The following is a 15000-nucleotide window of genomic DNA, read 5'->3' on the forward strand; positions in this document are numbered from 1 at the left end:
CACTGATTTGTATGATTGATTGATTTTGTGCTACGAAACAGATACTGTCAAGAATTGTAAATGTCACCTGAATTAAAGAAATAAATTGTAAGATGGTCAACATCATGAATTTTGGAATATAGACATTTGTAATTCATTATATATATATATATATATATATATATATATATATATATATATATATATATATATATCATCACTATTTTTTCTATTCTCTTCTCCAATTATGGATTACATGATATGATTGTCTGTGCTGATATATTTTTTTTGCTTATAATGGGATATTTCAATTTGTTTTCTCTTTTTCATTCTTTATTACCTCCGACTGTTAACCGAGAGAGAGAGAGAGAAAGAGAAAGAAATAGGGAGAGGGTAATAGAAGATGAATTGAATAAAATCAGGAGGTTACACATTATATATTGAAAGGAGGTAGAAATAATACATAGCAAGTTAATATAACACATGTCACTTGAAAATCTTTCGACACATGCGACGGATCTTTACGAGATCGGTATCTGGTTGAAGCTCGATGTCTCGGGCGACAAATATCGAAACACCGGCCAAAAACATTAATTCCTTGACTCATAACTGTGCAGTATTTTACAAGGAGAGGTCACTTTTTCGGCGAGATTTTCGTAAGTCATTGTCTCCCTTGGATTGACTAGTCTTAATTCCAATGCGCGCGACCTCCGGTTTTGCCATGGACGCATCGGTTAAAACGTTACTGGGTTGAGTCTGCCTGCCTTCTACCACTTATTTTTTAAAACCTCTCTCCACCCGGGCTGCCTACTGTTGTTTTGATGTACCCCTCCCTCCGCTACTTCCACTTATTTTTCAGAGTTCCTTACTACACCACCCCGACACATTCAGGCAACGCCGGGTACCCCCGCCAGTATATATATGAAAGGATTGTGGAAACAAACATTGATTAACACAGATTTGGTATAACAACAGATTTGAACAAGAAAAGACAGATAGGCAGAGACTGCATGGAAGGATGTGGGGAAAGCAGATAAGAAAAGTAAGATAGAACAGAAAAATCTGAAAAAATATCGAAATGGCTAAAACCACTAAACACTATTTATATGCGCTGACATTTTATAAGATTTTTTAATCATTTATAGGCAACAGGAAGTGACGTTTGATCACGTGACTAAGTTGTTATGAATCACTGTGTCAAGAAAAGGAAAAATATTATTCTTTATTTTTTCCGTGTTTTCTACCATAAAATGATTTTCGATTAATCCAAAATGCAATTAAGATTTTTTTTTTTTTTAATATTCATCGATGTTTCCCTGCTTTCGATCTTAAGAAAAGAATATGTCAAGCTACAAAACAATATGCTGTTGCTTGACATGAAGCCATTTTAAAACTAATCATGAAATTATTTAAATTTTCATAATAATGCTTTGGATTAGTTTGGTTTATTTTAATATATGTATAAATTATGGCATATCAAGCCATTAGAACTTGTTCGCTGCTGAAACACAATAAAATCTATTTGGTCTATTCTAAAGCATATTTAACTTTTGGGCTTATTTACTGCTGAAACACAATAAAAGTCTAATTTGGGCTGATGTATGGCATATCAACGCTTTCGGTCTTGAAAAGTGCATTAAAGTCTAGTCTGGTCTGTTTTATCGCGTATCAACACTTTTGTGCTTATTCACAGCTGAGATTATGAAAGTCTAGTCTGGTCTGTTTTATGGCAATAAATCTATTTGGGTATATTCACTGCTGAAGCACAATAAATGTCTAATCTGGTCTGATGTATGACATATCAACACTTTTTGGACTTATTTACTGCTGAAGTATATTAAAGTCTAGTCTGGTCTGTTTTATAACATATCAACCCTTTTGGACTTATTCACTACTGAGACAGTATAAAAGTCTAGTCTGATGTGTTTTATAGAATATCTTTTGGGCTTATTCACTGCTGAAGTACAATAAAAGTCTAACCTGGTCTGTTTTATAGCATATCAGTCTTTTATTAACAACTGAAGGACAACAAGTTTGGTCTACTTTGGTTTATGTTATATTAACTATTTTAGACTTATTAGCCCAATAAAAGTGTTGTCTAATTTATGGCATATTTAAGCTTTAGAAGTATTCACTATTTTCTAACACATAGCCCTTTTTTTTAGCACAATAAAGTCTAGTCTGGACTGTTTTATTATCTGTTTTCTAGGACTCATTTATTGCTTAAACAATTTTCAAAATCAATATAGAAATTGGATATGCAATAAGATGAAATAGCATTACTACATTTGAAATGTCGCACAGAGAACCTTTTACTTGCCTTGACTGGGTATAAAATTTATTAGAATCTACTGACAGACGGTGTCTACTGTTTCCCACAGACGTTTTCTTGCACGGGAGACGTTAATAGTCTTTTTCTACTCCATCGTTATTATTATTTCCTGGGAGATACACGACTGAGCTCCAATCTGTAGTTTTCCATGTAATTAATCATGTTCTTACGACAACTGCAAAGAACTTTCCTTTTCTTCCTCCGTGTGCCTCACACCAAACAGAATTTTCATGAACAGACTTTCTTTCTAAGAATTTTCCATCTGTGGGACTCATTACAATGGGACTAATCTTTGCAGACTACAACATTGTAGTCTTCAAATACAATGTCAACAAGTAATTGTCGAGCCGTGCTCTTTAGTAATCAAACTTTGTCCATTTCGTTCATTATTTTCAATCCTCTTATAATATTATTCATCATCCAACTGACTTTCCGATCTATTTCATAAATTCTTTTCTCGAGAAGCTTTTGGACTTGATAAGTTGGGATTAATTTGAAAAAAAAGTCATGCAAAGGCTGTTTTATACCTTTTGTACATGGAGAAAATAATACTAAAGTTATTCCATCAATTTAATAGCATCCTTTATAGTCAAATGAAACAGAAAGTTAATTTAATATAATGGATGATGAAGATTCAAATAAGATATATAAGTAAGATAGCTAGTTCTATGACACCGCGAAACAGTCAGTCTGTGGATGATTATAAATGCTCCCTATCTTGGATTAAGCATCTTGGGAAGCGAAATAACAAACTGCTTTTTGTATATAAAAACTAGAGCTTAGGCGTTTGGACGGTGTTGAATCGTTGTAATTTTTCATATCAGTCTTAGCAGCAATCAAATAGTGTAATGTTTAGAATCGCTGACTGTCACCTAGGAAGTCAAGTTTCAATTCTGGCTTGAAGTAGTTGCTAGTCTAGACGCACTAAAGAGCTGTGATACATAGAAACAGTCTCTCCGTGGATGACTAATCTAATATATACACGGCTATATTTCTGTTTGTCTCAATATATTCAAACTCCATCTCCTCCTAGACTAAAAGTCGCAAAGCGGAGCAAGGGGCCTCAAATGATTGGATTTTTCATGGGCCGTTCTTTCATAGGTTATTGGCTGTTTAACATTGATTTAAAGGAGACAAAATGGGTCACAATAGAAAAATCGTTATACATTTTGTACATTCATCTTATTTTATTTAAAATTTTAATTTTTGATAGATTTAAATGCGTGTCACGTTAGTACAGTGGTAACGTCACCAGCTTTGAGTGCTACAGTTTCGGTTTCGATTTTCACTGATAGCACCTAAATACTTTATATATATATATATATATATATATATATATATATATATATATATATAAGGGGTACCAGATTGGTCAATGGGAAAATTATTCCAAACAAGCATTTAGGTAAAAATGCACTTCCGCATAAATACTTGAATTCATTCAAAAAAGTATCGCTAACAAAAACAAATAAAAAAACGTCTACGTAAAAGTGATACATTTAGTAGTCCGGCGAGGTTAGTCGCGTGGTAGAGGTTCAGGTTTCTTATCACGAAGTGCCGATTTCGAATCTCGCTAGATTCAGCCACTCTGATGAGTCGTGGACGACGAAACACGTGTCAGTGGATAAGTATATTTTAAAAATTATGTATATATATATATATATATATATATATATATATATTTCTCTCTCATTTTACCGTCTTTCTCTTCGCCTATCTATTTCACCTCCGCACAGCCCACTCCGCTCCCTCCTACAAAACAATAATGTAATTCGTTTACTATAGCTGTATTTTTTATTGCTCCTAGACAACACCTAGTACGAAAAATACAATGACATTCCAAAGAGATAAAAATGTGATACTGGAATCTACAATCCCTAGTAGAACAAAAGATTCTGTTACCTCACCACTCACCAAATGTAATACAATAATGTTTATAATGACAATTTTATTGCTCCCGGACAATGTCGAATAGAACAAAAGTTTGTTTTACTCTCGTCACTTCCTGCATCTCACTTGCAAATATAATAGTGTAATAGCCTTCACAGCACTGTCAAAAGTACGATAGATAGATAGATAGATAGATAGATTCATTCATTCATGCTGTAGTCACATAGTATAAAAAATCATTTTGTAAATATATATGACTAGCAAGGCTTCCCGACTTTGCCCGGGCCTATAAAAACGTAGATAGAACTTCAATATTTCATTTTTATTGGAATCGTTTGAAATGAGTAATTTGTGTATTTATTTATTTGCGGACTGTTATTGTCATCTTCATAGTTATTGTTGTTCCACTACGTTTCGGCCAACTAATCCTCTGGCCTTCTTTAGGTGATTAACCGCGACGAGATGGAAATGCTGAATCTCTTAACTCTATCTTAAGTAATTACTGCCTTCCATAGTTGTTGTTGTCTCACCACGTTTTGACCAGCTAACCACCTGGCCTGCTTTTGGACAGGATTGAAACCGCAATCTTCATACAATGCTCACCTGAAACCAAAGTGATTCAAAGCCTCTATCCACTGCGCTGAAGAATAATTAAATAAATAAATAGAACTTAACTAATCTTTGTAAGATCTTTGTATTAAAACGTCTAACCTTCTCTCTCCCCCCTCTCTCTCTCCTTCTCTCTCTCTTTCTCTCAAATCTTTTCTTAATCTTTCTCCATATGCCACATAATTTAACCACATCATTTAAAAAATAATTTCGTGCACATATATGATGAAAGTGATTGCAAAATAAAATTCACTCATGGTTGATCGATATTACATTAGCTAACAAGAAACATTGATTTTGTAAATGTTTCGCGGTTTATTCTTCGATCCATCGAAATAAATATTCGAATATTAACAAACTCACAAACATCGATCACATACAAACACATTTTTGCAGCGTTATGTTCATCCTGTGTTCAGGTTGTCCGTCTATCCGTCAGGTTTCGTTCGTTCTATCGCGTTTCCTCCCACTCGAATTGGAGACGTCTTCGTAACAATGATCGACAAGGAATCTATATTATCAATCAAAAGATATTCCGCATTATTATCATGCGAATTTGGTTTCTGTCTGCAACCAAAACTATGTCGCACTGTTCCAAAATGATATTACAGTATAACCCCGGGATACGACATTAAGAATTAATAATAAAATACAGTACAATATATACAGGGTGACCCCCAAAAAACGAAAGCTAAATGAAGGCTATCTAGAAAATATGCTGTAGAACAGAGAAAAAAAGGCCAAAGACCTTAGTGTTTTGATGTGATGTTTTAAATGATGTTTTGAAACTAGTTATGACCAAAGTGTCATTTCATTTGGACAAAACACTAAGAAACGCGGCCTAATTAGAGTTGGGGTCCGTTTTTTTTTTTTAGGTCACTCTGTAATAGACATGTATATAACAAATGACACCGTACTGCGGGGAAAATACCGTAGACAGGAGTCGGAAAAAAATCATCGCATTTCACACCGTAACCTGAAAGGAAACGTATCTTAGGACAACCGTATCCCGGGGTTATGTATGGCATTGGGGGGTATAATCGTGAGTTATTTTTGATTTCATTTTTATTGTTGCTATTTAGATATTTTACAAAGAAGTTACCACTTATTAAGACCCGAGAGACACTAGAGGATAAGGGTTAATGAGCGTACGATACTCAATAGGGACAATATTGTCGTAATCGTTAGTAATAGAAATTTAGTAAATTGGATTACTATAAGATATATGCTATTCAAATATTTTTATTAATATTTTCGTTCGAAAGAGCCAGGTACGTCCAAGGATGGAATAATGTTGCCACATCTGGGCAGGAGCTGCTAGAAAGGACTTGATAGAGTTCAAAATAGACTTCGTAGCCTCGTAGGAGATGTCCTTTTCTCTTCCCTGCAACCTCTATCTCACATAAGAGATGTTGCGAGTTTGTCTCTGATGTATTGTTATTTTCATGGAAAGAGTTCGACTGAGCTTCAATCTATGGTCTTCCCACGCAAAACTTTCACAAGAAACACTCGTCTAGCTCAAAACACTATCAATAATTTCCCCCACTCTTTATCTGTGCCTAAACCTAAACGTAGATTCCATGAACAAAGCTTCTTTCTTAGAACTGCACGCCTGTGAAATTGTCTTCCGTTTTCCTGCTTTCCGGCTGACTGCAATATGGTTGTCTTCAAGTCTAACGTAAACAAGTTCTTGATGCGTCGTTCCATATAAGTTAACAAATTTACCGAATCTCCATTACTAATGATTACTATATTGTCCAATTTCTACTGTACACTCTTTAACCCTTATCCTCGAGTGGCCTCTTGGCCTTGATAATGTGGTGATGTGTGTGTGTGTGTGTAAAAAATTATCTCTTATTATTTTTTTTCTAAAGAAATTACAAAAAATATCAATAATTGTAAACTGTTGGCTTACTTCTTATTTTAATAACGTAATCTTTTTCACCGTGCTAGAGATTTCATATAAAAACTAACTTACACTACGCTATAGCTAAAGAAACAAGCACACATTTATTTCTACTAAATGTGAACAGCTGAATAAAAAATTGATTTCCAAAGTAAAAAAAGAAAGAAAAATACTACTTGAGTGCCATCAGCTAGAATCGAAACTTAAACCAAAAGCAATATATATATATATATATATATATATATATATATATACATATACATGATGATGATGATTGCAACGTCTTGTCAGATGAGTGCCACTTCCTCAGACATTTAAAATCCATGAGCCCAAATGTCTGAGGGAGTATCTATACAAATATGATGTTACAGAGTCTTAGCTTTGTACGACAGCTAAGTCTCTCTCTCGGTTCAAAATGTTGAGATCCAGCAACAAGCAAGAGCAAGATAGCCAGCAACAAATTAAACTGCAGACCAGCTTAATGCGGGTACTGGTCTTCCACTTTATGGTTTTTTAAATCAGAGATTTGCTTTTCCTAGAAAGGTTGCCTTCAACACGGCTTACGGGAGCCCTCTCTATCCCAATACACATACACACACACATACACAAATATACACAGTGCTAGTTGGCCATTGACCCAGAAAAAGAGTTCATTCGCCCGTTCATACGTATATACACACATATATACCTACACACACTTATATACTTACATACACACACACGAATATACATACACACACGCACACATATATGTGTGTCTGTATGTATATATACACACACACATATGCTCTTATATAGGTAACTGAACACTTTGTTTGGCTCTACTTAATATCTAAGAATAGGACACCTTTTATTCAGATCTATATTTCTTAGTATTCTCTCTTTTCCACAAGAGCAATGCTAAACATTTTCAACTTCATCAAATGAGTGCGGTCGTTATTCTAGATGTGTTATTTTGTTTTGCCTGTCAAAAAATGTTTATCAAACATATTACTTTTGCCCATCTCAATTATGAGCTGTACAATAGAGAAGAAACTTGAAGGTTTCAGAATACCTGACGCGATGGGCAGAAGTGTCTGAAATCAGCAGGATATATCTTTAGACTTGTCGAGGTGTCCTCAGGTGTACAGTGCACGATTCTGGGCAAAATAAAAACGAAAATGAAAAAAAAGTGAAAGATTTTAATCAAAATTGAAGAAATCTGAATTGCAAAGAGCGGACATGTTTGATAAGAAGTTAGCGGCCATGTTTATGGCTATGAAAATAAAGGTGGTTTTGAAAGGAATTCACTCTTGGAGGTCTCATATTTTAGACTAGCTTAATTACTTGCCATTTTCTGTGCATTTTATTAAAAGAATAATGATAGCAAGACTCGGCAAGTTCCAAGTATGTGGTCATATGACAGTTTTACACTTCCTTATACAGAAATGGGGGGGACGAATATACACATATCGAAGGTGATGGCCGAAACCTTAGAAAAGGACCTTAATGAATGATAACATTACTACTACTAAGAGTAAGTCTCTTTCTTTTAACAATTGCAAGAAACATTCTCAACCACCGATAGCCAACACCATACCTAAGAGTTTATCATTCAAACACTGATTTATCATTCACAGTTTACTGTATGGCTGGAAATGTCTTCTCAATTATTAATTCATTTCTCTCTGATAGCTTCATAAGAGCCGTTGTTGATGGGAAGAAATCAGAAGCTCACAGTATTTATGCTGGAATCCCTCGCCGTCCATCGCTTGCTGATCTACATCAATGATCTCTCAAATCACATCCTAAGATTATTCGTAGACATTTATGCTGACGACACTATCATCTACGACAACATTTCGAAGGCTGTTCTTAAGCATGTAGTACAATGGGGAAAGAGGTGGTTGGTTCATTTTAATGCATCTAAAATCAAGTTTCTATATTTACATCCTCAACACTCCGATCCCTATCTGGCATTAATGGATGAATCGTTCTCGTCTTGGGGAGTCTCCATGTTTTGACAAGCTTCTAGGTCTGACCTTTACTCCTGATCTGAAATTGAACACGCACATCAAATCCGTTGCCAAGGTCGCTGGAAAAATGGTGGGATCATTCTACCGCTCCAGTAGATATCTCACTGCTGATGCAATTCTCTACCTGTATAAGAGCCAAGTACGTCAAAGATGGAGTTATGTTTTCATATCTGGGCAGGAGCTGCTAGAAAGACATTATCCTGCCTTGAAAGAGTTCAAAATAGACTTTGTAGCCTAGTGGTGGATGCCCGTTTCTCTTCTCTGCAACCCCTTCTCCATAGAAGAGACATTGTGAGCCTGTCTCTGTTTTATTGTTATTTTCTTGGCAAGTGATCGCTTGAACTCTAATCTATGGTCCCCCTCTAGTCTTACTTTCATGAAGAACACTCATCTATCTGAAACGATTATTAATAATTTCCCCCACACTTTATCTGTTCAACGATTTGACCTTTGAAAACTCTACCAAACTCCTCCGACAATTTGGGGTCTTGACACTTGAATTTTTAAGTGTAGGTTACTTGGACATAGATCCAACTTTTTAATTTGATTTGAGTCCAAAACAATAAATGTTAAGGGTCAAAATTGGTGTCAAAATTAAAAAAAATTGCCTCTGCGATCTCTACCAAATTACTCAGCCAATTTTTGGTCTAAACATTTGAAATTTTACACAAAGCGTAGTCAGACATAAGGAAAGGTTTTGGGCCGAAAATTTGGCTGTCAAGTGTTCAAACTTCAAAAGATTTTATCTTTGCTGTCTCTAGCAAACTATTTAGCAAATTTTAGGTCTAAACATTTTCTAATTTTAGATAAAGGGTATTCAGAGATAGTGAAATCTTTTTAATCAGTGTTTGGGGCAAAAACTTGGCTGCCAAGAGGTCAAAGTTGAAAGAGTCGTATTTTGCAGACTCTACCAAACTCCTCCGCCAATTTTTGGTCCAAACACTTGAAATTTTAGATGTAGGTTATCTGGACATGAATCAAACTTTTTAATATATATATATACATATGCACATAAAGTTATGAACAGTATATAGGGCCCAAGCAAAGCCGGGCTGAACTGTTAGTATATATATACATATATATATATATATATATAGAGAGAGAGAGAGAGGGAGAGAGGGGGAGAGGGAGAGAGAGAGAGTTAGTTAGTTAGTTAGTTATCTAACCTAAACATTATATTGTGAAAGTAATCAGTATCCAAAATCTATGCACTAAGTTTGACGATTCCCTGCAGAGATGAAATGCGAACATCTCTGTGTAGCTTAATTGCCATGAGTATATTTTTATACTTACTACTAGTCTCTCTCTTTCTCTATACACACACACATATATATATATATATATATATTATATATGTATATAGTTATATATATATATATATATATAATATGCAGACAATTCTGTTTTCAGTTCATTAATATTATTATTCCGAGTAATTCCTCATAAGCACTCACTGAACTCTACTTTATCATAACTTGGGCTACCATTAGTCATAGCAGCATACTATAAAGGACTGCTTATGTGGCATCATAACCGTTTTCCAATCATAATGTTCCTTTTGAATAAGCCTAACCCTACCAATAATAATTTTAGTCATGATGGGTTTTTTTTTCTGGAAGAGGAACTTTACAGAGATTAAGTTTCTTTTCATTATTAGCTATGAGTGACGTAAAACTTAGTGGAATACCAAAATAGTTTTTAATAAAAATTCAAACTAATGCTAATGACCACCATAAAATGGACAGAAAATTCCAAATCTTTTTGATATCCTAAAGAAAAAAAAAAGAAAAAAGATGACTATGAAGTTCCGTCGGTATTTCAAGGATGGGGCATTAGTATTATTATGTTTCGATTATTTGTCGGGAGAGTACCTTTGCATCTCAACGTCTTGGGAGCATCTAAGAAAGGACTGTTACACCCTTGGTACAGTCACCAGCTCCCAGGATGTTAAACATGAAAGGAACATCCCCTTTAGATGATGAAGTTGACAAGGTGTTAGATAGAGCTTCTTGACTGGTCTTCTCTTCGAGTTCTTGGCATCATTAATGGCAGCATTTTCTTGATATTTTTACACCTGTCTACCCTGATTAATTTGGCATGATTGCGGTTTTATAAACATCTATCAATCTAAGCTGACTAGAGACTGTCAACTCTGCCATGTTTTTCGTGACACATTTTAAAAATTTTACTTGTCTCCTCAAAAGAAAGTTTAGGTATAAAGCTCCTTAATCTGGGTATCTCACACCAGATGCATCTGTTAATATAAAAGATATTAAGTGGAATTTTAAAGAAAAATGAATTTTAACAAAAAAGAGAAATATAAAACGTGGATTGTGTGCTGTTTTTATTTTTGCGACTTATCCCGAGACAGAACAGATGTGCTACGAAACAGTTGTTAGCAAATCAAAACCTACCATCAAATTCAGGTGGGGTTTGGGTACATTGGCGCATGAAAACATAGATTCCGTGCAATGGTTTCACTGAATTCTGAAAAATAGTAACAAAATAATTCCAAACCATATAATTTGATGAGGCTGTTGTATCTCAAACATCTATGTGGAAGAAAAACTTTTCCGACCAAATTCAAATTCTTATGTATCTTCCACCTCCTTTTTTTTTCTTTCTTTTTTTTTTGGGGGGGGGGCCTCCCGACAAAAGGAGGATAGACCTATAGATTCACCCTTGTCTATTTGTCCGTTCGCCCGTGTAAATTTTTCTCAATAATTACGCCTTGGAATTTTTTTAAATTTTGCACAAAAATTAAACATGATATGAGTAAAAAAGTAACAACGGATTTTCCCGGGAAAACTCCGGTTGCCTTAGGGGTGCCTTTCGGGTAAAAATTGCTAAAACTGACACTTTTGTGCTTATTAAAAAAGATTGATACCTTGGATTTTTATAAAACTTTCTGAAATGTTGTAACTGACTGATTTCTATATAATTTTGTTTGTCTATACTTCGCGATAACTCTTGCGTGTGCCGCAGGGGCTCCTTTAGGGCTATTAAAAACACTCCATTTTTGGGATTATTTTACCATATTTGTCCCAAATGTTATGTGTTTGTCTATTTAGCAATTTTGCATGGTGCTGAACTCCAATTTAAATATGTTAAGTCTTGGGGACTATTGGGGCTAAATAGGGGGGGCAGAACTCAAATTTATATATGTTAAGGCCTAGAACTGCACTATTTGTTCATTTTCACCAGAATTTGACATCCCCTTGGGACCTTTGTGGCTAAATTGGGGGCGGGTGGACAAATGCTGAACTTGGGCATGTTTTTTATGTCTCGTTCACTGTGCATTAACAGGGGACCATGCATGCTTCACTTGTTTCTGGTTTTATCCTGTGGGTTAACTCTGGTGTCAGAAAAATCTACAATTTTATGTATTCTGTTTTTGAATTTAGAAGATGAAGATCAGTTATTCATATAATTTGGATTCTTTGGACTACTGTTCTCATTTTAAGTGATATTTTCACAACTTTTCAGTCGATGTGGATTAACTAAATAGGCAGATTCCCGAAGTCGACAGAGAGATTCTTGAGTTTGACAAGATACATCTGGAGAAGGTCGGAAGTTATATCGACGCAAATGCTGTGAAAATAAAACTCAAGATGAGACTGAAAAATACAAATACGAATTTATATCTTCGATTCGTCTAATAATGCTATGGTCTGATAATCGTCTCCCATTCGTGCGTCGCGAGATGAATATCATTACTCTTATCAATAACACTGTTATTACCATAATTATCATAATTTTATCATTATCATTATTATTACAATTATTACTATTATTATGCACCCATTATTGTGACGATAGAGGCATAAACACAGGCATCACTCCATGAAACGCTTTGCTTTCATCATTGTGGTCATTACTATCTCTAGCATTCTTGGAACTTGCGTAACAATTGCTTTTAAAGCTTTTTAATTAGAAAGCTTCTCTATTCAACCTTGCTTTTCTTCTTCTTCTTCTTCTTCTTCTTCTTAGTATTATTATTATTATTATTATTATTCTCTTTCTTCTTCTTCTCTTTCTTCTTCTTCTTCTCTTTCTTCTTCTTCTTCTTCTTCTCTTTCTTCTTCTTCTTCTCTTTCTTCTTCTTTTTCTCTTTCTTCTTCTTCTTCTTCTTTATATCATTTAGCTCTTTTTTGTATTATTTTCCTCTTCTTTTTAGTATGAAAGCTGCTTTGTCACTTTGTTTATTTTTATTTATTTATTGATTTTTTTCTTCTTATTTTTGATTAGCCTCCTGATGACTATATGGTAAAAAAGAGACATTCTATTACTTTTACCCCTCCTTATCCTTTTCCCCCTTACTACTCTTCCCTCTTTTTCTTCTGCTATTTTTCTTCTTCTTCTTCTTTTAAAGATTCCTGAGTCTGATTTGATATACCTGAAGAAGGTCGAAGATTACATCTATCGAAACGTTGTGTGAATAAATCTAAAATGAGAATATTAGTCCAAATAATAATAATAATAATAATAATAATTATTATTATTATTATTATTATTATTATTATCTATATATCTGTAAAAGTGAAAATGTGTGTGTGTGTGTGTGTGTGTGTGTATACGTGTATACATTTCCCTACTAAATTACTCTGTCTATTTTCAGTTTAGAGACGCGAGATTTGACATAAAAGGTATCTAAATTTTGGAAAATCTTTTTAATCATTTTTCGGCCAGAAATTTGGCTGTCAAGGGGTCAAATCTCAACGAAAACTCTACCAAACTTCTCCGACGATTTTGAATCTAAACACTATAAATTTTAAATGAATGTTACTTGAACATTAAAAAGTTTGATCAATTTGATTTGAGCCCCAAAAAATAAATGTTAAAGGGTCAAAATATATGTCAAAGTTAAAAAAAATGTTGATCTTTGCGGTATCTATCAAATGACTCAGTCAATTTTTTGTCTAAACATTTAAAATTTTACATAAAGTGTATTCAGAGATAGGGCAAGCTTTTTAATTAGTTTGCGTCGAAAATTTGAGCTGCCAAGGGATCAAATTTCAAATGATTTGACTTTTCCGTTTTCTAGCAAATTACTCAGCCAATTTTGGGTCTAAATATTTGGAATTTATACACAAAGGGTATTCGGACATGCGGCAAGCATTTTAATCATTTTTAGGGCAAAAATTTGGCTGCCAATACGTCAAAGTTGAAAGAGTTGCCGTTTGCAGATTCTACCAATTTTTTTTGCCAATTTTGGATCTAAACACTTGAAATTTTAGATGTAGGTAACTTGGACATAGGTGAAACTTTGTATTTTGTATTTGAAGCCAAAATAATAAATGTTAAGGGGTCAAAATTGGGGTCCAAGTTATAAAAAAATTATCTCTGCAGTCTCTACGAAATAACTCAGACAAATTTTGGCCAAAACATTTGAAATTCCATATAAAGTGTATTCCCACATAAGGCAAGTACATAGGGCCCGAGCCAAGCTGGGCTGAACTGCTAGTTATTATTAATCCTGATTTCAAACTTTTCGAAAGATTCAATTTTCTTACCTTCTTTTCTTTTGTTTGTTTCTTCCTCCAAGATTTTTGCCATCACTCTTTCTTCCTTCCTTCCTTCCTTCCTGTGAATTCCCCTTCATCTTTTCTTCTCTTTCATTTTCCTTCTTATTTCTTATCATTATTTCCCCTTCTGCTTCCCTTTTTTCACTTACCTCCCTTTACAAAGAACCTCGCCATTATTTCTTGAGTCTTTGCCAAAATATCCATTCCAGTGGAATCCAGTATTTTTTTTTTTTTTAAAGAAATGCATTTTGCTTTCTTCTATTTTTCCTGTAATTCTCAAATTTCTGCTGTCATTTTTCTCGTTTGCTTTTTATGGACGGATTCTTCAAACGTTTCCAAAGGCAGTTGGACTCTTTTGGCAATATTCGTCCTCATTGTTTTTTTTTTTGTTTTGTTTTGTTTTTGTTTTTCTATAACTTTTGGGTTTTATCCCATTTTTTAGCATTTTCCAACTTAAAGGGCTTTTAATACTTGGCTCAGGTTCATTATAGCTTTATGATTTATGTATTAATAGAATAGCACGTGTGTTATTTATTTTGTGTATCACGCTTACATCCGGGTGACTGTCGTTTAATTTCTTGCAATAAATAATTTTACCAAGAATTCTTCATAAGTTTTGGTTGTGGTTTCGATTATAGTTGATAGCACTCCAGTAATCTATATTTTTTTAATCATTTTACCAAAAATTCTTCATAAGTTTTAGTTTCAGTTTCGATTAAAGCTGAAGGAACTCAAGTTATATAT

The 15000-nt window shown here is 34.2% G+C and overlaps 1 protein-coding gene across 6 annotated transcripts in view; it reads left to right on the plus strand.

The window, feature by feature from the left end:
- Nucleotides 1-15000, plus strand: part of LOC145242518 (protocadherin beta-2-like) — a 329075-nt gene that overhangs the window by 27316 nt on the left and 286759 nt on the right. The window contains exon 2 of one of the 6 annotated variants that reach the window (XM_080105584.1): nt 12980-12997. The exons of the other annotated variants lie outside the window; for them this stretch is intronic. The gene's annotated coding sequence lies outside the window, so the exon portion shown is untranslated. The remainder of the gene's footprint in view (nt 1-12979; nt 12998-15000) is intronic. 6 annotated transcript variants of the gene reach the window in all.

This window comes from Euprymna scolopes, chromosome 21, assembly GCF_053919585.1.
Source record: "Euprymna scolopes isolate OS-2025 chromosome 21, ASM5391958v1, whole genome shotgun sequence".
NCBI classification, from domain to species: domain Eukaryota; kingdom Metazoa; phylum Mollusca; class Cephalopoda; order Sepiida; family Sepiolidae; genus Euprymna; species Euprymna scolopes.